Source organism: Microcebus murinus, chromosome 12 (assembly GCF_040939455.1).
Source record: "Microcebus murinus isolate Inina chromosome 12, M.murinus_Inina_mat1.0, whole genome shotgun sequence".
NCBI lineage: Eukaryota > Metazoa > Chordata > Mammalia > Primates > Cheirogaleidae > Microcebus > Microcebus murinus.
This window is the reverse complement of record NC_134115.1, coordinates 50971949-50998786: the sequence shown is the minus strand read 5'-3', so window position 1 is coordinate 50998786 and position 26838 is coordinate 50971949.

Here is a 26838-nt window from a genome sequence, read left to right as displayed (position 1 = left end):
ACAAAGCTGTAATAGCCAAAGCAGCATGGTACTAGCATAAAACCAGATGCATAGAATAATGAAACAGAATAGAGAACCCAGATGTAAATTCATGCATCTACAACCAACTCATCTTTGACAAAGTTGCCAAGGACAGAGAAAGGAGAAAGGACAGTCTTTTCAATAAGTGGTGCTGGGAAAACCGGATGACTATATGCAGAAGACCCCTATCTCTCACCATATAGAAAAATAAAATCAAAATGTAGCCCAAAGGTCAAAAAAAAGGGAAAAAAAAACAAAAAAACAAACTTTTATCGAGTGGTGGGCAAATGGGAGTGGGGAGGAGGAGAAGAATTTACACTTACAAAATAGGTGTGATGCACACCATCTGAGGGTAGGACACACTTGATGTTTTGGTAAGGCGGGGGGTGGGGCACGGGGAGGAATGGCAGGGGCAATATATGTAACCCTAACAATATTTGTACCTCCATAATATGATAAAATAAAATAAAATAAAATGGACTAAAGTTAAATCTAAGACATGAAACTACTAGAAGAAAACAATGGAGAAATTCTCCAGGGCTTTGGTCTTGAGTAAGACCTGAAAAGCACAAGCAACCAAAGCAAAAATAAACCATTGTGAATACATTAAGGTAATAAGCTTCTGCACAGCAAAGAAAACAACCAACAAAGTGAAGAGACAACCCATGGAATGAGAGAACATATTAGCAAACTACCCATCTGACAGGAATTAATAAACAGAATATATAAAAACCTCAAACAACTTAATAGCAATATACCAAATAATGTGATTTAAAAATGGGTGGCCCATGCCTGTAATCCTAGCTCTCTGGGAGGCCGAGGCGGGCGGATTGCTCAAGGTCAGGAGTTCAAAACCAGCCTGAGCAAGAGCGAGACCCCGTCTCTACTATAAATAGAAAGAAATTAATTGGCCAACTGATATATATATATATATATATATATATATAAAAAATTAGCCGGGCATGGTGGCGCATGCCTGTAGTCCCAGCTACTCGGGAGGCTGAGGCAGAAGGATCGCTCGAGCCCAGGAGTTTGAGGTTGCTGTGAGCTAGGCTGACGCCACGGCACTCACTCTAGCCTGGACAACAAAGCGAGACTCTGTCTCAAAAAAATAAAAATAAAAATAAATAAAATAAATAAAAATGGGCAAAAGATCTGAAAACACATATCTCAAAAGAAGTCATACAAATGGCCAATAGGCATATGGATAAATGCTTAAAATCACTAATCATCAGAGAAATACAAGTCAAAAGCACAATGAAATATCATCTTACCCTACTTAAAATGTCTTGTATTACAAAGACAGGTGATAACAGATGCTTGTGAAGATGTGGAGAATGGGGAACCTTTGCACACTGTAGGGGAATATAAATTAGTACAGCCACCATGAAGAACAGTGTGGAAGTTTCTAAAAAAGTTAAAAATAGAACTATCCTTAGATCCAGCAACCCCACTTCTGGGTATATATCCAAAAGAAAGGAAATCAATGTATCACGGTTACATCTGCACTCCCATGTTTATTGCAGCACTATTCATAATAGCCAAAATACAGAATCAACTTAAGTGATGAATAGATAAAGAAAATGTGGTATATATACAAAATGGAATATTATTCAGACATAAAAAAGAATGAAATCCTGTCATTGGCAGCAGCATGGACAGAACTAGAGGCTTTTATGTGAAATAAGCCAGGCACAGAAAGACAAATATCACATGTTCACACTCACTTGTGGGAACTAAAAAAGCAGATATCATGAAGAGAGAGAGAGAGCAGATTGGTGGTTCCCAGAGGCCAGGAAAGGGAGGGAGAGAGGTCTTAAGGAGAAAAAAAAGAATATAATATAAATGTATTTATTACCACTGGCTTGTATGCTTAAAAATGGTAAAGATGATAAATTATATATGCATATTTTATCTCAATAAAAATTTTTTAAAAAGAAAAAACCCCTATTTTTCTAGTTGGATAATTTTTTAATGAGGCTTATCCTTCATTGTTGTTTTATTTTGAGAAAACTCAAATCTACAGAAACTTAGAACAAAGTGTATAACAAATAAATATCTACATACCCCTCACAAATATTTACTGTTAATATTTTGTCACATTTTATTGTATTCTTTATGTGTGTATGTGTATCTGTCTATTCAATATATAAATTTTATTTTTGCTGAAATGTTTTAAAGTATATTGAGTCATCATAATGCTTTGCTCTTAAAAACTTCAGTATGTATCACCAAAGAGCAATTCGAAAAGAGGATGCATCTCTTAAAGGATTGGTAGTATGAGAAGAAAAGAAAGTAAGAACTGTAAACTCAAGTTCCTATAGAAATGAAAGAGAGTCAGAATGGAATTAATATAAAACAAAATCCAAGGAAATTTTCTAGAATAGTAAAACCTATATATTGAAATTGAGAAAATATCATACATAGGGGAAAAACAACATAGAAGTGACAACTCCAAGACATATCCTAGTGGAGCAATTAAGCTGTAAAGGTACAGAAAAAGCTTCAGACTTCTAACCAAAAAGACAATCCATTATAAAGTGAAGAAAATCTTGTCATTTTCGGATTTCTCAACAGCAACACAGAAAGCCAAAGAACAATGACACATTTTTTTTTAAATCAAGGAAAGAGTGAGAGTCAAGAATTTTATATGTAGTCAAGGGATCTTTTATGTATCAAGATTATGAAGAAAATGCAAATAATTTTAAACATATACAAACTTGGGGTTGTATGTTATTTATTTACTTCTTCATTTTACTTTTTTTGCATGGAGAAAATTTTAAGGGCTTTAGATAAGAGGGGAAAACACTAATATTGAGTATTTCTTACAAGCTGGGTGCACATAACAATTTTGAGTTAGACATAATTACCTTTATTTCACAATAAAGAAAGTGCTGTTCAGAGAAATTGATCAGTGTTTCTTAGTATATATTAATATCAAAGCCAGCATTCAACCCCTATTTTCTTCACTCTAAAACTTTTGATCTTTCTTCTACATCATGCTCACTGTGGATTGCCATATTCATTGCCTGCTCTAAAAGTGAAACTATAGTTCTATGTCATTGTTATTTTTAATTAACAGAGAGAAATGATCCTACTTGCTGCTCTATTTAGTATTTTTTCTCTAACTAGTAGAGCTATTCATAATCCAACTCAGCTGATGAGTAGTTCCACTATTTTTGCAGTAGCTTGAGCTCAGAACACTAAAGAGAGCATACTGAGATTTAATTAAAGGTTTGAAAACAATCAATTTGAAAATAGGATGGTTTTACATGTTCAAATTTCCTCCCTCAGAATTGATCACATCTGATAGTAAAGACAAGAACTGAAAATCTTAAAACTTAGCTTTCAAACATTTATTGCATCTGTTTTTGAATACACGTAAAATAAGCAACTCTTTTAAGTACCATCCCCAAGAGGAAATTAGCAGAACATATTAGATTACAAATTTTAATAAACTGGTATTAGCATTATCACTTTTGAGCAGAGGACAGAGAGATCATTTGGTGCTATTTCTGAGACTCTATAGTGTCTTATCAGCTACTGGAACAAACCACTCTCTGGTATCTCTTCCTCATGCTAATTAGTTTATAGCCTACTAGCTATGTGTCTACACAGAAGACAACAGAGCTATTCAAAAATCTTCCTCTTTCTCATAAAAATCAAATATAAGCAATTCTCATTCAGTGTAGTTGCTAATGCAGGAGAACATAATGGTGTCTGGCTTCCAGAAGACAAGGGAAATATATTACCTAATTAAAGCCCACACATTGTTTGAAAGTCTGTATAAATCTTTTTGTCTATCTTCAGAGTTTTCAAAGCACAGCCTTACCTTACTAATCAAATAAATGGGGAAAAACAATTTCTGAGGTGTAGAATTGTAATGCGTCAAAATGCTCCAGTCAGTTTCCATCTCTGTACCAGTGGCACCATAGCCGGACCTAACATGGTCAATATACAGTTTTAGCTGAACTGCCATTTCCATTACCAAACCAAATTTTTTAGCAGTTCATAAGTAAGGCATTTTAATTCCCACCCTCCTAAAACTCTACAGAAATTGTCAGGCCATGTATATTTTGGAAACAAAGAAAGCCTAACAGATCTACTTTGGTCACAGAAGATATTAAAATACTATAGTTGGTAGGTGTTTTTCCCAGGTCCCTAGCCATAAAACAAAGAACAGGATTTTAAGTGATTTGGGCAATACAGTTAATCCTTTGATCTGAATTGTACTATTTATTGCATCACTTTTTCTTTTGATTCTGGCAAAACATCAAAATCACCTTGAGACACGAAAATTTGAAGAAATTGTGATGCCCACTTTATAGTTTTGATTTAAGAATAAGAGGAGGGGCTGGGCGCGGTGGCTCACACCTGTAATCCTAGCACTCTGGGAGGCCGAGGTGGGCAGATTGTTCCAGGTCAGGAGTTGAAACCAGCCTGAGCAAGAGTGAGACCCTGTCTCTACTATAAATAAAAAGAAATTAATTGGCCAACTAATATATGTAGAAAAAAATTAGCCGGGCATGGTGGCACATGCCTGTAATCCCAGCTACTCGGAAGGCTGAGGCAGCAGGATTGCTTGAGCCCAGGAGTTTGAGGTTGCTGTGAGCTAGGCTGATGCCACAGCACTCACTCTAGCCTGGGCAACAAAGAGAGACTCTGTCTCAAAAAAATAAAAATAAAAAAGAATAAGAGGAGGTAACATAGTGTCTGATAGTTCATAGTACTTTATTCATATGAGCTTTTTAATGTTTGCTTATGAAAAAATGGAATGCTATTGCTTAGCATTTTTTAAGTAAAAAGCAGTACATTGAACTCATATGTCAAAATAATCCAAATTTAATGCATAATGTCTTGTGAAGGTACTGTCACATTTTAAACTGGAAAAAATATAGAAGTAATTTAAGGAGAAGAAACAAATTCTAATGCATTAGACACTAATGTTTAGTCATTCTTTTAATAAAATGACTAATTTTATATATTAAAAAGTGGTAATGTTACTAAAATTACTCAGTGTGGCTGTCTTCCTGTGAAATAACTGGCAAAAGTTAGTGAGTAGTTAACAAAAGTAATCACATGTAGAAAGAAATGCCATAAAAAGGGACCAAAATCTCTTACGATGTAAATTTCTTCAAGGAATTCAGATTGACTCTTTCTCCTCATTATGGTACAGCTCTACTTGGCATAGTAGCAAATTAATAGATGGTATCCTGCCTATATGCACCTTGCAGAGGTACCAGTATATAAGCAATAAATCGAACAGGAGCTAGAAGAGCTTAATTCAGTGTTCCTAGACAGATTAATTCACAGGGTGGTTAAGAACCTTTGTTGTTTTCTTACTAGATATAGAAAGGATGATATATTGTTTTTCTGGGGTCTTAGACCAGAAGAAAAATGAAAACAATATGACCGTTCTAGAATCAGCTACTACTGCTTATATTTTGCCTCATAGTAGCAGAAGATGAATTTATTGATTTTTTTAGTGGAAAATCAGGAAATTTAATAATCTGCAATATTACCAATGCAAAATTAACCAAGGTTGACTCTATTTTCAGATCCCAAATAGAGGCTAGCGTGAGCAAATTATTGTTAGGCAGGGACCAAATCTGTAGGTGGCAGATACAGGACAGGAGGGTGGTTCCTAGGGGTGGAGAAGCTGGGGTAGGGACTTCAGGAAGACACAGCTAACAACTGCAAAGAGCAGGAACGTGAGGTTTTGAGGCATTCGCACCTGTGGAGCTGCAACTTTGTTATAAGAACACCTGCCAATCACGTATATCAGTCTTCTGGTAACATCTCACGTCTCCCATAAACCATCCTCTGGACCAGACCAATGGAAGGAAACCACCTGAAAGGCTTCAACGTCTTTCTCCATTTGTGAAGATTGACCCATTCCTCTCTGGATTGTGCTCTCACTATGTGTAGCTCCCTTCTTTTCTGCAATAAAAGCTATTTGTGTAGAATTGCTTCCTGCCTGTGGTCACTCCATCTCAATGGCCCTGCTTGTGAATTTTCCAAGCAGAGAGTCAAAGAACCAGGACAACAGTCTGCCAAGATGCCAGATCTGACGCTATCATTTTCTATGATTGTGCCTGTCACTTCACAAAGTAAAGTGGAAAATGAAGCATGTCATGGAATATAGGTTCAATACCTTTCTTTGCCTCAGTTTACTTATTTTAAACCAAAATATTAAAGTGTAAAAACATCATGGATATTAGTGACTCTTCCCTTCTAGTTAGATGTAATTTTGTATTGGGTGGGGAGATGAATGAGAATGTAACAGGAACTGTCTTAATTCTTTGTAGTTAAGAAGATACTAAAATGTGCCTCTAAAAAGTAAGAATAAATAGGTCAATGAATGGGATGCTTTGCCTGTATATTATACTACCAAGCAAGTGACAATGATTGATGATTTAACTTCAGGTCAAGTAGTAATGTTGGTAGCCTATAGCTATAGCCGTAGATAAATGGTGTAAATCTTGTAGAGATCAGAAAAGTAAACTATAAAACCCTTCAAAACTTCTATGGATCAGATCAACTCTTTCCCAATCATGAAGGAAGGATGAGATAAAAGTGAGACTGTATCGAAATAAATAGAGTATGGTTGGGTGAGGAAACAAAAAAGGGAGTTTCATAGATACCTTTAACATTTACAAATGCATTTAATATCCTCCTAAAACCACTGTACCATGTCTTCATATTTTAAAGAAAATGTAGAGACTATCTTTGCTACATTGTCAGCTTTCTGTAAAGACTGCTTCTATGCAACATTATATGAAACTTTTTAAAAGAGAATTTTATATTTAAATTAAACCTACAAATACAGTTCATGAAATTATAGCAATGGAGAAATTTTATCATTTCCTTGTTAGAAGTTTAAATGAGCTATCAGGAGTTCTCAAAAGAGCACCCAGGAGACATTTAAATATGAAATTACTCGTTTTGAATCTGCTCTCCCCTTTAGCACATAGACCAACCTTGACAGTTCAGAGGGTGTATTTTTTTAAATTTTCCTGGCCTTCTGTTTGCTTATTTTTCTTTGTTTGTGAATATCTTAGTGAGGATTTATTTTAAAAGCAATCTGGGTCCTTGTTGTTGCTTTGCAATATTTGAAAAAATGACTAAAGGAGCTTTAATACTGTCTTGTTCATCAGTGTGAATCAGATAAAAGATTAAAAACAATACCTGGAGCGCAGTTCTCAACTTGGGTTTCTATCTGTTGCATTTTAATTCCATGCTAAGATTCTTGTTCAGACAGAAGGTAAATAAATAAATACATTCATAAATTCCACTGCTTTCGGCAGGCTATGCCACTGGGGATGCATTAATTTTAAGCCAAAATATCCTCAGTGTTTTACATGATTGCGTTAGAGACTCCAGCCCCCGTCGTTCCTCTTCTAAGACCAGCACCACCTGTTTACCACACAAAGGCTTTGAACATTAATAGGGGAAGCGAACAGGAAAGTTGGTGAGTAGTCTCCATAGACAACTGGCTGCTAAGGATACAACATGGCACAACTTGCCTTGTCAGACCTTTCAGACATTTTACCCAGTAACACTGGTTTCCACCTCCTCCAATTCTGTTTTGTCTTCTACTTTGGGAGACAGAAGAGTGGATGTTAGGATCAAGATGTAGATCAAGGAATGTGGGAATTTATGCAGTCTTTGGCCTGCAAGTGCAAAAGCATTTGCTTCTAAAGTGTGGAAGAATTTGTGAAATGATTGCACTTATTCCTCACCTGGCTGGGAAGGAAAGGAGTGAGGCACTAACACCTGTCAGGGAAATTACAGGTGCAAGCAATTATTGGGGGGAGGGAAGTATTAAGGAGAAACAATTATGCACACTTTTGTTCTAATTTAATGAGTCGCTCCGGTTTCTGGATCCTTGCCAGACCGATTGCCTGAGTGGTAAAAACTGAGGCACCTGGCTTTTAAGAGTTAAGACACTCTTAAGCTTGTTGACTGATTCAATGCAAAAGGAATGCAAAACAAAAAATATGGCTTAGAAGCCTGTTTCTTAAATTTTACTACAAAAGCTTAATTTTTAAAATAACACTATGGCATGTTTATAGCCTTTATTCTAGTTTATGCTGTCAAAATTTTGTTTATATAGTCAAGATTTAGTTTTTCCAATAACTTCCAAATATTTATTGTTTCTCCTCAGATGTCATAGATACAGCTATGAATACAAGAAGCATGACCCTCTTCTCTCATGGAGTTTATAATCTAGAGAGTACCGAATCTGTATACCAGTGATACATGTATGATAAGAGCCATGAAGGTGTCATGGAATTAGGCAAGTGCAGATATAATTTTGTTTGGGGGAGAAGTATAAGGAAATGTTCTGTCATGAAGTGGCTTTTAAAAAAATGAAGATTAAAGCTGGTCAAGGTGGGGTGCATCTGTAGTTCCTATATGCAGGGAGGCTGAGGTGGAAGGATCACTTGAGCCCAGGAGTTTGAGGTCAGCCTGGGCAACATGGCAAGACCCTATCTCTTGAAAAAAAAATGAAAATTAAACTATGAGTTATACAGATAGATAGTGATAAGGAGTATATCAATCATGGGCAATACCATGTGCAAAGGCCTCCAGATAAAAAGGAACTTATCACATAGGAGGAAATAAAGAAAATCTCTTGGGAACAGGACAAAATAAGGGATGGGGAGGCTGGCTGAACAGCAAGCTAGGGATGAGGTCAGAGGTCAGTTTGCTTAGGAATCTGTAGACCATGCTAAGGAGCTGGGTTTGATTCTAACATAATGCTTAACTGCTCAGAGATTTAAGCATGTAAGTTTGAAGACCAACTTTATGCATTATCAGATCTGAGCATATACTGGGTACCAGCCCTTATGCTAGTGGTTTGAATACAAGGTAAATGTCAGATGGTCCCTAACATTCAAGGCACTCACTACCTTAAAAGGGAAACAGTTAAGAAAAACTCCCGTTACAATAAAAGGATTAAAGCATTTAGGTTTGAATAGAGGCATAAACCAAGTGTTATAGGGGATCGGAGAAGAACTCAGCTTTCGTGTGGGTGTCAAGGGTGTTCCTAAGGGGAGGTAGTATTTAACTTAAGTCTGGAAGAATTTGCAGGAGTTAGCTAAATACTCCAAGGGTCAGGAGAACCTTCCAGATAAAGGGAAAACATGTCTAAAGAGCTGTCTGATGCACTGGGAGAACTGCCTGTAGGTTAGAATAGCTGGAGAAGAGGGTATGAGTAGGAGTTAGACAAGAAATGTGGCTGGAAAGGTTTACATAGCATACCTTTGTCTTGTTAAGGAATGAGGGAGATTAGGGCATTTGTATGTTGTATCACCTTCCACTTTTTAGTGAATATTCACTAAAGAAAATTCCAAAGTTTGCCTTTGCACAAAGTACTACTAAATCGGACAGTTCTCAGCAATACAAGTTACTGTCTTAACCACCATTTCTGTCACTTTTCAAAAGTCTACAAGAATTTATACCTATTCAACAAAATGTTAATTTATGCTTCAGGAAAAAGAACAGAGGAATATATATCTTAAAGTGCTCTCTTTTTCATTTTGGATCTGAGATCTGCAACAACCTAAAACATGGAATAAATTTTCAAAGAAGACATCAAATACTCAACAGAGAGGAAGAAAAAGGTTCCTATTTATCATGTTCCTGCAATAGCGGATGAGTGATATATTGTGATTACAACTTTTTTTTTAATTGGCAGGCTTCTGGGATGCTATGGGAATTGGTGACAAGATGATGGATCAGTTTCTCCATATTGGCTGGTTGATCCAACAAACCTAAAGTAGATATTGACATTTGTCATTCAGCATTGGAGCCCTACAGACTCCTCTGCTGATTAGTCAAACACTTCACCTCCCTTTAATTAATGTTTTAAGAGCAGAACTTCACAGAGATGCTCAAGGGAGCAAAGTTTTACAATAAAATGGAAGAAAGAGGAGTTATATAATACCAGTTGAAAAAGAAGTGAGCATGGGGGAAAAAGAAGAAATCAATGACAATGTTTGAACAGCTTAACCCTGATGGCCCTTTTATGTTAATAGATTATTTATGCAATACTTTGCCAGTGAGGAGAAATTAGTATGATTAGCATTTTCTGTTTATTGAGTGCTCATCACAAATTAGGAAAATGTTTACGTGTATTTTTTTGTATTACCTTGAAAAATCATTGACAAGAAAGGGCAGGACAAGAATTCATCCTCTCATATAAACTCAAAGAATTTTATCCTGAAGAAAAAAAAGTATAAATGAACAGATATATATTTCTTACTGTGTTGTGAAGAAAAGGGAAACTATTTTATTTCCAGAGAAAAGCCTTTTAAAATAGGTGGTTAGAAAGAAGCTTTGAAGTTTGACATGAGTCTAATCTCATTCTTTAGTTAATAGCCAAGGATTTTCAAAGAGTCCTTATGATGTTGGCAGAAATTGTTCCCCTCTTATGTGCCTCCCCCCACCCTAATCGTTTCGAAGTTTCCTTCACCATACCACTTCAATTATGCCATGTTTTGGAAGAGAGCTGCGAGCTAATCCTGTAATAGAGACAGTGAAACAGAGATGTATAGGGAGCATCCAGAAAGTGTTTAGATTCCTACCTTAATAGCCTTAAAAATGTACAGATGTAGGTTAGGTATTATTTAAGGGAAATGAATGTTGGAGTCTAAGTCTTGTGAATAACAAATCCACAAAGATCCCTACTGTATTTAGCAACCATAGGAGAAGGGACCAAATGCAGGATCCCAGACCTCAGATGGATTTCTAATTGTCCTATCTTGGCTCTTGGCAAACTGAAGAAAATGTAAACTTTGGAGAAAGACATATGTTGATTTGAATTTCAGGTGCCTTAATTTGTAATAAGCAACCCTGGGAATGGTTTAGAATATTGAGGCATCCTAAGATATTGTAAGGTGTTTTGAAAATCTCTCTCCCTCTCTCTCTCTCTCTCTCTCTCCACACAACCCCTGACCCCACTCCACCCCACCTACCTAAACACATAGCAAAAGCCCTTCCCTTCCCTGTCCTATCTCCCAGCCATCCTACTCTTCTATTGATTATTTAATGAAACTGGCAGAGCAGAGGATTCCTACTTTTGACTGTTGCTAATTAAGCCTCTAACTTTTAAGAAATATAACTAAATTATTTATTCTTATTAAAACAATCACTGGACTCAATAAAAGATTATGGATTTGGAAGTCACATTGTTGAACTATCAATGCTTAGGGTTCACATGACTGCATAATGGCAGTGTTACCTATTAAGAAAGTATTTAGGATAAATTTCTTATGGTATAAAATCACATTTTCTTCCTAGGAAAGAACCATATGTCTTCTCTACTTCTAGAATATACTCTTCTGAAATGTGGTCCTGATCATCAGAATGAATTCAAATGTTTGTCATCTCTGGTTCTCTAAGGTTAAAGAGGAAAGTGCCCAAAGAAAAATTATGCTGCAAAACCAATTTGGAAAAAAAAAGTCAATATAAACAAAAGTTTATGCACAGATCTCATTATTTCAAACATCCTTAAAAGAGCTCTAAAACCAATTGTATTTAATATATGTAAATTTAATTTTCAGTTTATCAAGGAAACATATATGTATGCATATAGTTTTAAAAACCAAATAACTCTACAAAGCTTCTAGCAGCAATTATCAAAAGTAATATCATTTTCAAGGGCATCTACTTTCAATGCTTTTATTATTTTTCCCTGTTATTTATAGCCATAATACCGAATAACATGATACTAGTTCTATTTCTTGATTTTCAAGTTTAGCCATTACTTGTTGATTTTCTACTATAGAGGATAAGAATTTAGAGCTTTTACTGTACCTACATAAGTTTGCGCACTTCCCCTTTTCCTATCCTACCAAAACAAATGTATCACACATTTTAGCTAAATCAATATTCAGTGTTTGCCTCATTACAACTATCGAAATTGTATATACACGAAAACTATATTGTATATTATGATTATATACATATATATTTATTTTTTACAATCTTTTGTTTTCCCTGAAGTTAACTATTGTACACACACACACACACACACATGCACACACACACACACACTTAGTTTTCTATATACTTGCCACTGACCTGGCAATTCTACCTCTTACCTATGTTTCAAGACCCATTTTAAATAAATCGAATAGCTTTTTCTTGATATGAGACGTTGCAGGTGTGAATTTTAAAACAACAACAACAACCAAATAATCATGCTAGCTTAAAGACTATCTGGAAATATATTCACATAACTAATAGTATACTTCAGAGGGATGGCATCAAATTCAGTCTTCAGATAATGTGAGAGATGTCTTAATCTACTTTCTGTTGCTATAACAGAATGCTGAAGACTAGATAATTTAAAGATTAAATAGGTTTATTTGGCTCACATTTCTTGAGCCTGGTAAATCCAAGATTGGGTGCTTGCATCTGGTTGGCTTCTGGTGAGGGCCTCATGATATGTCATAAAATGGTAGAGAAGCAGAAGGGGAGGCAGGATGCACAAAAGAGATGAAACAGGAGGGATGACCTTGCCTCATAACAACCCATTCTCACAGTAACTATTATACTTTAATCCAGCAAGAGCAAGAACTCATTCACTCCCACAGGGTTGCATTAATCCCTTTAAGAAGGTGGATCCCGCATGACTCAATGCCTCTTAATAGCTCTGCCACCTCTCAACACCATTACATCAGGACCAAGCCTCAACATGAGTTTAGGAGGGGATGAATCATGTTCAGACCATAGCAAGAGCTTTCCCTGATCTTGACCAATTTCTTCCTTCTTCTTCAATATGGAAAATTGATTGGATTCTTCTCTTTGGTAATAATGTAGAAATCTGTGGGAAATTATCTTCAATGCTATCCTCCAGTGATGTGCCTCCTCAACTGGATGACTACCCTTAAGTTCCTATTACACAGACATTCTAAAACTACCACCGATACTTCATTGTTTGAATGTAGCCTCCTTCTTTTTGCTATTTCTCATGCTATTTAGACTTAGGTATGAAACAATAATTCTCTGTGGCAAGAAAACAAGAGAGGGATCCAGGATGTGATGTCGCTCAAGGGAAGCCAAGGACTACAACAATTGATGCAGAAGTCAATGGTCACAGCAAGAAAATTCTAATTTTTATCCACCAGATATCTATGTCCTTACTATTTATGTGTAACCCATTACTTGGAAGCTTTAATCTGCTGCTAGGTAAAACAGACCTACTGAAGTCTGAGAAGTGCTGGTCCATGTGGGTAGCTGATGGTAAACTTAGTAGAAAGTTAAAGCTTTAATGACTTGTCTTTAACCAAAGTCAGAGAAAGAGGTTGGGACTTGGCATTAAGAGGAAAAACAAAACAAAACAGGGAAAGATAGCAAAGCAGAATGGAAAACCCCGAGGCAAGAGCAAAATAGATGTGTATTAAACTAGCATAGTTTGAGAATGGTAAGCAGCTCATTGTGACTTAAGTGTAGAGTTCAGATTTAGGATAAACATTAAAGGTGTAAGCAGGGAAAAAATTATGTTTTTTCCCAAGGCTTCTCTCCTTTGGCTTGTAGGTGACAACCTTCTCGCTGCATGCAGGTGTATCCCTGGTGTCTCTTTCTCATAAGGACAGTCATTATGGATTAGGGCCCCATCTATGACCTGATTTAACCTTAATTATCTCTTTAAAAAGCTACTATTCAGCTCTAAGAAACAATGGTGATATAGCGCATCGTATATTTTCCTGGTTAGAGCTGGAACCCATACTACTAAGTGAAGTATCCCAAGAATGGAAAAACAAGCACCAGATATATTCTCCAGCAAACTGGTATTAACTGAGTAGCACCTAAGTGGACACATAGGTACTACAGTAATAGGGTATTGGGCAGGTGGGAGGGGGGAGGGGGGCGGGTATATACATACATAATGAGTGAGATGTGCACCATCTGGGGGATGGTCATGATGGAGACTCAGACTTTTGGGGGAAGGGGGGAAATGGGCATTTATTGAAACCTTAAAATCTGTACCCCCATAATATGCCGAAATAAAAAAAAATTACAAAAAAAAAAAAAAAAAAAGCTTTTCTCGAAATATAGTTACATTCTGAGGTACTGGGGGTTGAGACTTCAACATGTGCGATTTGGGGGAACATAATTAGCCCATAACAGTCCTATAGTCCTTTTATACATCTTTACATGAAGGAGTTAAATACCAATGCCAAGATAATCATCCTGAGATCCAACAGTCATTAAGTATCAGGAACGCTTTCAAAGGTTTCATATATATCACCTCATTTAATCCTCACAAACAAACCTGTGAAGCAGGTACTTTAAAAAAATAAATAAATGTCAATTTGGCCATTGCTAAAAAGGAGGGTTTAGGTACAAGTCTAAGATCAAACAGCTAGAAGACAAGGGAACCAGGGTTCAAACCCAGGCAGCCTGACTCCAGAACTCATCCTCTAATTCCCAATCTTCTTGTACTACCTTCTCAAAGCTGAGGAAAGTGACATGTGATTTTTGACTTCACAAGTGGTTTTGCTATGAATGTTCACTGTGCAAGTCAAGATGCCAGTTCAGTAAGCATTGGCTACAAGTCCTTTCTTCCCCTGAGCTGAGGGGTTGTTGTTGAGTGACCTTGAAAATAAGCTTAATTGAGGAGCACAACTCTGTGCAAGATATTTTACACAAAGAAGAATAAATTCTCTTTGGAGTGGCAATGGGAAAAGAGAGCAAGTTTTCTTCTGTTTTTATCATTAAAGAAAATGAAATATGTGCATCAGAACACAAGCTCAGAAGCAGATCGAGGATGAGTGCTTTCAGAACAGAGATAACTAGTTACTTCCTCACTCCTGCAACTCCATTTGGTCTATGAGTTCGATAATATTCTGTAACACCACAAAGAGTTCAGCAAGGCGTGATGTTAAGGTATGTGTCTTGGGAGAGAAGATCTAAGAGAATTAATTTGTTGTTTAGAGGTAAAGATCAGTTCCTGTAGGTTAGCTGTTCTATTTCAGGTTTGGAGGGAGAAGTGATTAACATTTCTCTCTGTTCTAGCAGGCTGTAAAATAAGACAGGAAATAAATAGAAGGAAGTATCAGGCCTCTTGCAGACAGAAATCAAAATCAAATGGGAGCTAATCAAAGTCTAGTTAAGATAATCCAGGCATTATTTGGGTCCAGATGAGCAAAAGATAATTTCACTAAATTATCTGGCTCATTTCTATGAAATGGTAAGTAGTGTTAATGTTTTCCTAATATATATTTCTTAGTATTATGGCTTATTAATATATTTTATTTGTAATAGAGTTAATAAAATGAAGCATATAATTAAAAAATGTGAAAGTTCTTTGTTACTTCTTCCTATAAACTCAATCTTCTCTAAGGAAGACTCTACAATTATTAATTTCACAAATACTTTTCCAATTTTTTCTATGCATTTATATAAGTACACATATCTACCTTTTTTTAAAACAAGAATAAAGCCAAACCCTAAATTTTGTTTCACAACTATCTTTTTATGCCTGACGATTTTTCATAAAATTGCTCATAATCATTTTTGTCATATTCCTTAATGTGGATTAACCATAATTTATTTAATATTCCCCTTTTACTGAGTATTAAATCATATCTTGTCCAAAGCTTATTTTTCTTATTTAAAACTATGCTGAAATGAACATCTGTATAAAATAGAGTTCTAGATGTGGGATTAATATAGGGTCAACAATATAGGACTATTTGGTTTTTGAAATAAATCATAAAAATGTCTTTTCAAAAGGCTTTAATTGGTTTCTTTCCTACTATTAGCCCCTGTAGCACAGTGGTTAAAGGATAGATTCTATAATCAGTCTACCTGGATTCAAGCTGTATAAGTGGCATGTTATCTTGGGCAAGATAATTTTCTCCTGTTTGCTTTAATTTGCTCATCTGTGGAATGTGGATAATAAAAGCATTGACTATTATTAGTGAATATTATTGTGGGTGAAGAAGGACATAGTGGTCTTAGAAACACAGTTCTGGGTTGAATCTGGGTAGATTCAATTTGCATCTTGGTAGTCACATTATCCTGGGTAAGTTGTTTAACCTCTCTGTGACTTGATTTTATTATGTGTAAATTAAGGCTAACAAAAATTCCTGATCTTATAAAGTTAAGAATATACTGTACAGGTATATTATTGCCTGGTATATAGTAATCATTTTGAAAGGGTCATCTATTAGTGTTAGTGCTATGAAAATGTCAATTTTTCCTTCTTCCTGACCCACACTAAATATTTTCAAACTTAAATTTTTACTGTGTTAATATATAGAATTCTTTTTTATTTTGTATGTTTTTGACTACTGACAAGGTGGTAGCAGGGGTACTGGTAATTGTAGTTCTTTTTTGTAAATTAGTTGCTCAAATTCTCATTCATTTTTGTTATTTTGTTTATTATTGTTATGTAAGAGTTTTAAAATATATTCTTGACACTAAACCTTTGTGTGTCACACATATTACAGCACATTTCTTACATTCTGTATCATATCCTTTAATTTTATTCTAATTTTTATAGTCATACGAAAGCCTTAAATTTTTATGAAAACAAATCTTTCATCTTTTTCTTTTATTGCTCTGGATGTTGTGACTTGCAAGGTCTTTCATACTCACTTAAGAATATGTTTTATTTTCCTGTAATGCTTACTTGTTGTTTTCATTATTATAACTCTTTAATCTATATGGAATTTATTTTTTCTTATGTGATGAGATTGGGCTACAACTTTATGTTTTCTCCAAATGGTTGGTGAATTGTCAGAAATTCATTTATAGAATATCCAATTTTCCTGATTGAACTTAATACACAGAGACACATATTTATGGACTTGCTTCCCTTCTGTTAAACCATTTGCCTATTCTTACTGTGATACCACACTGTTTAAATTTCAGTGATGTTGTTATATTTTCCATAAAGAAAACCTTCCCATCTCAATTCTTCTTTTAATTTTTGACATTTTGACATTGGAATCAGACTCATTTCCTAACTCCAATTCAAAGACCTTTGTAACAAAGTATCAAGACTCCATTTGATTATCATTTGGTATTGTTGTTTTTGTTGTTATTGTAGAAGATTAGGAGCCAATATGGAGCTTTGATGCAGCTAGCCAATTCCTACTTCTTTGTGCACTTGGGAAGATCTCAGAAAGCAAATGCCCACTACAAGTTAATTAACTGGTTGGTCTTATGAAACAATAAAACATAGTTACTGAACATTTATTAGCAACCAAGGACTCTAATTATATGATTCCTTTAATCCTCTTGATAATATTATGGAATGAACATGTTAATCCCCTTTTTTTAGAAGAGAAATAGATACTTAGAAGTAATTTACCCCAGATCTTGCAACTTGCAAGCCCCAGAGCCCAGGATTCAAATTCAGAGCAGTATGAGTCCAGAATTTTAAAATGTGATTATTTTATGTTTTTTATTATTTTCTTTCATTCACATCTGGCATCACCATCTCAGCTCTATGCCTATTTTCTTTCTTTTCTCTTCCTTCCTCCTTCCTTCCCTCCTTCCTTCCTTCCTTCCTTCCTTCCTTCCTTCCTTCCTTCCTTCCTTCCTTCCTTCCTTCCTTCCTTCCTTCCTTCCTTCTTCTCTCTTTATTCTTTCTCTCTCTTTCTCCCTCCCTCTCTCCCTCTCTTTTTCTCTCCCTCCTTCCCTCTTTCTATCTTTCTTTCTTTCTTGACAAGATCTTGATCTGTTGCTAGAGCTAGAATGCCTCAACCTTCTGAGTAGCTGGGACTACAGACATGTAGTCCGGGCTACATTTTACATTTTTTGTAGAGATGAGGTCTCGCTATGTTGCTCAGGTTGGTTTCCAACTCCTGACCTCCAGCAATCCTCCTGCCTCCACCTCCCAAATTGCTAGGATTACAGGCATAAGCCACCACACCCAGCATTTATGCCTATTTTCTAAGGACACATAAGCCCTATAATGCAAACCAGGCTGAAACTGTTGGTGCTAGGAAGCTTGTATTGACATAAAAGATCATGGTTGTTTTCTTCATTTCACAGTATAAGTGAACATAAAGGGCAGGAGCCAGTCCTGTAAAGGACAGTAAATATTTTTTACTTTATGTAGCATATAGTCTCTGTACAACTAATTAACTCTGTCATTATAGTGTGAAAACAGTCATAGACCATGAATGTGTGTGTGTTTACATTACAGGATATTCCAATAAATCTTTATTTACAAAAGGAGCTGGCAGGCTGGATTTGGCTCATTCACTCTAATTTGTGAACATATAATATAGGGAACTTATACAGTGACTTTTGGGGTTACCTACCTTCTTTTCCTCTTATAATTTTTTTTGAGTCAACAGTTAAATACAATTAACATTTATTGAACATCTACTCTGTGTTTTGCTGAACTAAGAATATATATGGAAAAATGCAACCCCTGCTCTCAAGAAACTCAAATTCATTTTTCTTTTCATATTTTTTTCACAGTAAACATGTTCACATGCTTTGCCTTAGTTATTTACATGAAAATCTTTGTTTAGTTACACTGTTTTGGTCCTATATTAATAGTCATTTTTATTAGATAATAATAGCTTTTATTTTTTGCATAAAGTGCCTTTGTACAACCTCTTTAAATATTATATTATCATTGAATAAAAATGTGTATTAAAGGGAGAAAATGGTATGTTTTAATGAAAACAATGTAATTAACTACAGAGATTACTTACTTTTGCTCTGGTTTTAACAGTGTCTTGTGAATTATGATAAAAAGGACTGAATTCTTTCTAGACATGAATTCATCTACAATTCAACCTGGTGGTTTGCTATTATCAAAGTCTTCTTTAAAAGTCTTAGTTAATACATATGTATGATCTCTCCAAGGACAATTTTATTTGATTCATCCTGCAACCAGCTCCTACTGCATATGTAACTTCAATAAACTTCAGAGGATAATGAGGTGGTGTGGTCCACTCGGTAGAGCAATTTCTGAGCTTCTCAAACTTGCTAATTCTTTCAGAGGTTCCAGGAAATCTCTTCCTGGGTCTGTGGGGCTAGGTGACAATCTTGTGCCATCCTCAAAGTATTTAGAAGATTGGAATTCCACGGAGATTTCTATTATGCACCTAGGGCCTGGCTCAAAGTTTTTGCAGAATTCCAGAGGCAGCCTGCCCTCAAAGCCTTTTGTAGATCTTTGCTATTTCCAAAAGCAAAGGCAAATAAAAATGTATCAATTTCCATTAGTATTTTAGCTCTTTTGCTTTTTTGTTAGTCTTTTTATTAAGAAAAATAAATAAAACACAAAAAACTTTTATTTTTCTGGGAATTTTACCCCTTATAGGATTCACAATAATATACACCATCCAAACTCTCTCCACTGTCTCATAAACGAGAGGGCTCAGGCATGCAATAAGGAGTTGGTACCATTGACCAATGTAAAATTGAATAATCTGCTATCACTTTTGTTCTTCCACATAAATGAGTTTGTGTGTGTGTGTGTGTGTGTGTATTGATAGAATGGTTCTGTACTTGGTTAATTAAATAAGTGATCTTCAAATTGCTTAAGACAGAAGGGAGATTTTAAAAAGTGGCAAAGAAGAAAGGCAAATGAGAGGGAGCTGGGAACATTTTAAAGATATCCCATATTTGATTCAGAGTGTTAAATTAATGTAAACTGCTATCGTTAGATATTGATTTTCATTTATATTTATCACTAATAGGAGTCCTCACATGCATAGCTATCCTTTATTCAACATATATTAATAAAATTATTACTATTGCCAAAAATCTGTGCCATAGTTGTTTTGCTACAACAACAATATGAATACATTCCTGCCCTGTTAAAGTCTAGTGAGGGAGATAGACATATAAATATGATGACAAACCTGTAAAAATGTTCACTATAGGAGTTTGCACAGAGTTTTCAAGCAAAGACATGGAAGGAGGTTTAACCTAGAGGTGGGTAGGTGTTAGAGGAGGCTTGCAGCAAGTGGTCACATCTAAATTAAGAACAAAAGTATGTATGTAAAATAAGTAGTTGATGGGATGAGGGAAGAAATGTCTTTTAGGTAAAAGGAACTGCATATGCTGAGAGCATTTTGATCAGTCTAGAAAAGCAAATGTTTCAGCTGACCAAATGAAGAGTGGGAGGAGAGGGCTGATACCAGGTGCATCCAGAGGGGAAGCACAGAGGAGAACCTCGAGGTTCTTGAGGCTAGACTAAGAAGTTTGGATTTATCTTGAGAACAGTGGAAGTTTCAACCAAGCGGACTCTGTAATATAAGACATACTTATTTTTACAGGTGAGAAAACTGAGGTTCAGAGATGATATTTAATATTACAAAACTAAGAGAGGATTCTAGTCTGTCACTTACATCATGATTATACCTGAAACCTGTTTTCTGTTGCAGATAATTTAGAAAAGGCAGAATATATGTAAGCTAGAGTTTAGTCTTTTTTGTTTGGTTTGGTTTTGAGACAGGGTCTCACCCTGTCACTGAGGCTGGAGTGCAGTGACGTCATCATAATTCACTGCAACCTCAAACTCCTGGGCTCAAGCTATCCTCCTGCCTCAGCTCACCCAATAGCTGGGACTATAGGCCTGTGCCACCATGGCCAGCTAATTTTTCTATCTTTTGTAGAGACTGGATCTCACTCTTTCTGAGACTGTTCTCGAACTCCTGGCCTCAAGCTATCCTCCTACCTCGGCCTCCCTAAGTGCTAAGATAACAGGTATGAGCCACTGTGCTCGGCCCAAATGGTAGTCTTTATTTGATAAGAACAAATGGCTATGGTGAGTATAAATGTAATCCCCAAATAGAAAAGTTTCCATTAAAAGAGCATACACCACAAAAATAAAACAAAACAAAACAAAAAACAAAAAAAACCATAATCCCAAAAAAGTAGCTTAACTAAAAATAATTATAGAGACCTTAATGTCTCTTTCATATTTTCCATCTGTCATTCTGAGATATAGTTTGTATATCTCATATTCTGATATATCTTCTGATCCATATTCCAGTGCAGTATTTATCTTTTTAGTTCTATCTAATATATCCATTAGATTTTAATTGTATTTGTTATATTTTATCCCTACAATTTCTATTTACTTTTTTCCCATATTGGCTTAGTTTTCATTTTTAATATTTTATTTCTCTTTCAAGTTTTGATAGCTTATTATATTTATCCAGACATTTTAAATATCTCTAATTTGTATGCTATACCTGATTATTCTTTTATCTGAATTTCTGTAAGATCTAATTGTATTCTTTATTTTTCTGCTTACTCTATTTGGGGTGGGTTGGTATAGATTTATCTGTGGAAACCCAGAAAGGTCTGAAATAAGGACCTTCCAGAGATAATTTACAGTTGTTTCTGCCAGTTGTCCTCAAGGTACTGCCAACTAAGAATTAACTAGTGTTTCTTTTCAATGTTGAGGTTTCCAGGTGTATTTCAGCCAAACCTGCAACAGGAACATTCTGTAATACTGAATTTTAGGGGTAGACTTTTATTTTTCTTAGAAGATTACAGGCTAAGGTAAACGAGTTTCCTTGTCAATTACTCTTTTTTCTCATGGATGCTTTTTAGTCTAGCTTTCACTGAGGGCATAGTGCTCCTCAGTTCCTGCCCTTTTGAAGTAGATTCTATTCTTACACATCATCTTATTTGGGCTCAAGGTCATTTCTACTGTTCTGGGCACAAACATTAAAACCTAATCTTCTTGGTTACTGATTTGACAAGCTCTCCAAGGGCATCCATAGCTTTTGCATCAACCTGCCTTTCTGATTTCTACCACTCTTTTGAATCTTGGTCTCTAGAGACTATCTTTACTTCCTAAGAAGTTCAGTCATGCATTTACAAAAATATTTGTTATATTTTTTCTAATATTTGTAGGTATTTTGCATTGAGAGGTTTTTTAAAATCTAGTTTAAAACACTTCCAGAAACAAACCCAGAAATCAGGGATTGGGACTTCTTATGACTTTCTGTTCTGGAATCTTTGTGGGATTCATTATAAGCAATTCTTCTAGATATTTGCCAGCCAGCTCAGATTTCGGGAACTAGAACTAGGATTTTTCTTTTTAATGTCTCAGTTTATATGAGTTTCACAGATCAGAGAACCACAGCAAGAATACTGAGCACTGGCAAGTGCTCAATTGTTTTTGAGTGGTAATTGTTTTTTCACAATTACCTAGTTAACCAAGGTTAACCAAAGGTAGTAAAAGTAAATCTAGAAGCAGAAAGTGAAACATTTAAATTTTTTTTGCCTTAAGGTAATTATTTCCTTAGAGCAAATGGGAAAGAATTTCAATGTGTTTCTGCTTGTCTGCATATCTTATCAAGTTCTTTTTTAATATTAATTTTTATAGATTAATATTTATTAATAGTGGGAATATTGATAAAAATTTTGCATATATAGGGAGAGGGAAGGAAGAAGATGTGAAGAAATGGCAAGGGCTGCAGACAGTAAAAGTTGTGGTGCTCGCTTGTCTTATTTCCTTCTGATTAACAATCACAATCTGTAATAGGAGTGTTCAGAATATCACAGAATCAGCATGATTTTCCCTTCATCAATCAGCATGGTGAACACTATTTTTATTTACAAGAAGATATTAACAAATAAAACATTTTAAATGTATATAAAATAATTGATAGGATATATAATATAGTAAGAATATAAATGTGGGTTCTTGCCTAAAATAATAGTGTATTCACAGAGACCTTACCCATACTGACAAGCACTTAGCACAATGTGGGCACAAAGGATCCAACTAGACCCAACTAGACAGTTCTTTCTTTTAGTGACAGTAGAATAAGTGCAGTTATAGTCTATGATTCACTGAGTCTTTCCTTTATTTCAACATAAGCCATCTGGCCCAAAGTAGGGCCCCTTCTTTTCTTTTTTTTTTTTTTAATTTCAGAATATTATGGCGGTACAAATGTTATGGTTATATAAATTGCTTTTTTTACTGTTTGATTCATTAGTTCCAATTTAATGGTGAGTACATGTAATGTTTGTTTTTTCATTCTTGTGATACTTCACTTAGAAAAGTGGTCCCAAGTTCCATCCAGGTTAATGCAAGAGGTATTAGTTCACCATTATTTTTAATGGCTAGTAGTATTCCATGGTATACATATACCACATTTTATTAATACACTCATGTATTGATGGGCACTTGGGTTGTTTCCACATCTTTGCAATTGTGAATCATGCTGCTACAAATGTTGGAGTGCAGGTGTCATTGCTATAGAATGTCTTTTTTTTTCTTTTGGGTAAATAGCAAGGAGTGGGATTGCTGGATCAAATAGTAGCTTTCCTTTTGGTTGAGGGAATAATTGAGGAAAATTTTCTTGGCCTTGCTGGAACTCTAAATATCCAGGAACAAGAAGCTCAAAGAATTTCTGGGAGAGTCATTGCAAAGAGGCAAACACCAAAACACATAGTCATCAGACTGGCTAAAATAAACATGAAAGAGGCACTCCTATGAGGTGTAAGGCAAAAGCTGCAGGTAATTTACAAAGGAAAGCCATCAAAATAATGGCAGACTTCTCAACTGAGACCTTACAAAACAGAAGGGATTGAGGCCCCATTCTCAGTCTTTTTAAACAGAATAATGGCCAGCTTAGAATTTTTGATCCTGCAAAATTGAGTTTTATATATGAGGGGGAAATAAAGACTTTCTCTAACAAGCAAACACTGAAGAAATTTATTAAGACAAGACTTGCCCTTCAGGAAGTACTCAGAACTGCATTATACATGGATTATCACAATAGACACCCACCAGTATAAAATCACCCAAAAGCTAAAGGTCAGACCACAGACACGACAATGGCTCAAGAGATAAAGCAAAGCAACAAATCAAAGTTTTATGCCACAGGATCAACAGAAATCCACCCCACTTATCAGTTCTTTCAATAAATGTAAATGGCTTGAACTCCTTACTTAAGAGAGATAGGCTGAGATGAGGACTGAACCAACAGTTCTTATCTTGTGTCTAAGGGAATATTTTGTCCTAGTTCTAACCAATTCCCAAATTAACTTTTAAAACACAGCCCCACTGTAAACTGGAAACTCTCTATGTCCACCAATCCCAAACTATGCAGAGAAGAAAGAACATGAGACAAATAGCTGACTGAACAGAAAATAAATTAGAAAACATCAAATTGATGAGTCCTATACCTCCAGGAAATAAAACAGTAGTGGGCCCCCTCTTTTCTTAGTTAACTTATGCTAAACCAGAGAATCAAATAGGCAAATGAGTAAATGAGGCTGACTCAAAATATATTAATCCCTATTCATGTGACTATAGAATACATAATGTTTTCTCCTTTTGTGTTTAGATCATAACCAATATGAGCAGCTTCACCAATCAGGATCAGGCTGATATATTGCACAAATCAATAGGGACTACTCATATTTGTAAAACATGCACAAAAATATAGTGGTCCTGTCTGTCGAAAAAGACAGATTGCAATTCTTATTCATACTTTTCTTATTATAGAATAATCTCAAGATTCTTCCTCCCATCATTATCCCAAAGTACCTGCCTGTCTTCTTTCCTTCCTTTCTTCCCTCTCTCCTTCCCTACCTTCCTTCTCCCCTTTCTTTCTCTCTCTTTTCTTTTTCGTTTCTTTTCCTTTTTTCTTTTCTTTTTTTGTCTCTCTTTCTCTCTCCCTTCCCTTCCCTTCCCTTCCCTTCCCTTCCCTTCCCTTCCCTTCCCTTCCCTTCCCTTTCCTTCTCTCTCTCACCAGAATAAGCTTGGAATGAGTGTTTGTGCAATTGTCATCAAACTCTAGTGTAAACACTGAAGACTCAGAGACTCAGCCACCACCATTTGTGAGCTGATTACATGCTACTGAGATAGGGTGTTGTTGCTGAAGCTTGAGGCAGCTGCAGATGGGCGCATCAGCAGGCATGCCTGGCCCTCTCATGCTGTTGTAGCTACTGTCTTCTCAACTACTAGTGCTGATTCTCCACAGCCTGGTCATGCTCAAGGCAAATCCTCCTTGCTCCATATGGCTTGTTCTGGGTCTCAGGCACATCTCCTGTTGACAGGGAAAACCCCCCACCCCCGGGCCCCATAGCTGAACTCACTACTGATTGGATACTTTTTGAATCCCACTGCTGATTGGATGTAAAACTTATTTCTGATTGGATGTAAATCTTGTTGCTGATTGGATATTAAAGCTTGTTGCTGATTGGATGCTTTTTGAATCCCATCGCTGATTGGGTAATTCCTCATGTTCATAGTTGATTGGTTGTGTGTAACTCCAAGAAGTGTATAAAACTGGAGGAGAATAAGGAAGCGGTGCTCAGAATTTGGTGGCATGCCCCTCTGAGCCCGCCACCGGAATAAAGGCTGATTCTCCGACTCTGTGTGCCACTCAGTTCTTTCCCTGGTCAGTCGCTGTTATCACTTGGTGTTACACTGGCTGTACACTTGCTGGAACACTGTCACTCTAGCTGGAGCTCTTCAGTGTCTGACATATGCAAAGGGCTGTCCTTAGCCTATGTCTTACAGAGAGGAACTCTGTTGCTGCTGCCACTGCAGCTAGTTTAACAGTTTCACAATTTGATGCTTGTCACTTTTTTTCTGCAAAAATTATCATGGAACAATAATATTGTTGCTCAATATCTAGAGGAGAAAAAAGAGGAGACCTGTTTCTCAGAGAGGCTTTAGATACTGTTGTCTCTTACCTCCATTATAGTACGATTCCATGAATGCAATTTTTTTCTTTTACTGTCATGTATACTTTATTTCCAAAGCACTCTCATAGTGCTAGAACACTAGAGTCAGAAGAAAGGATTCATTTCTGCCACATATTGAATTAAAAGTCCATGTCTTTACTCTTTTCATGATGAATACCTTCTTGAAGATACCAGCTTCCCTTAGACATTACCTCATTTCACCAGAGAGGTTCTCACAGAAAAAAAAGAAAAATGTACCATTTTCCCTTTTTCTCCAAGATAATGGTGCAAACTCCACTAACTTATCCCAAAGTCCTAAAAGGGGAGTTAACAAAGTTGTTTCCTTATGTCTTTTACTCAGAGCATTGGATACTTATTGCACTATAGTTTCATAGAGAGATCACTAGATTACTTCCCAACCAAAAAAAGAAAATATGCTCTAATGTGACTTCCAGACAAAGCTGTTTGGCATAGATATGGGCTGGCAACTTTTGAATAGCACTTTTGCTGGGAAAGAGAGAGAAGGCAAAAAGAGAGAGAATAAAAAGAATTCCATCTTAATAAATACCTTGCAGAAGGAAGGTGTTTAGTAACTTGGCTGCTATCTATTCAGACTTCTTATCAGGGAGATGCCTTCAGGAGAAAAGAAAAAAGCAGATAATCAGGTCTATGTCCTTGTCAGCAGTACTTCTGGGTAAATAAACTAATACTATGTGCTATAAGAAATGGCTTTTAACTACAGAATGGCCTTAGCAAGGTGTTTATGGTTGAATAATTACTTATAGTAAATAAGCCCGTAATATATGACACATGGCTCCCTTGGGAAAGTCTCTTAAACTATACAACTCTTCAGGTATGAAATGGAGATGCTTTTCTTCTTTTTAAACTTTTAGTTCACAGGTAATAATTGTACATATTTATGGGATACAGAGTAATATTTCAATACATGTATACAATGTATAATAATCAAATCGGGGTAATTAGCATAGCCATCATCTCAAACATTTTTCTTTGTGTTAGGAACATACAAAATCCTTTCGTCTAGCTTTTTGAAAATATACAATAAATTGCTGTTAACTATATTCACTGTACAGTGCTGCAGAACACGGGACTTTCTTCCTCCCATCTAGCTATAATTTTGTATCCATTAACCGACCTCTCCCT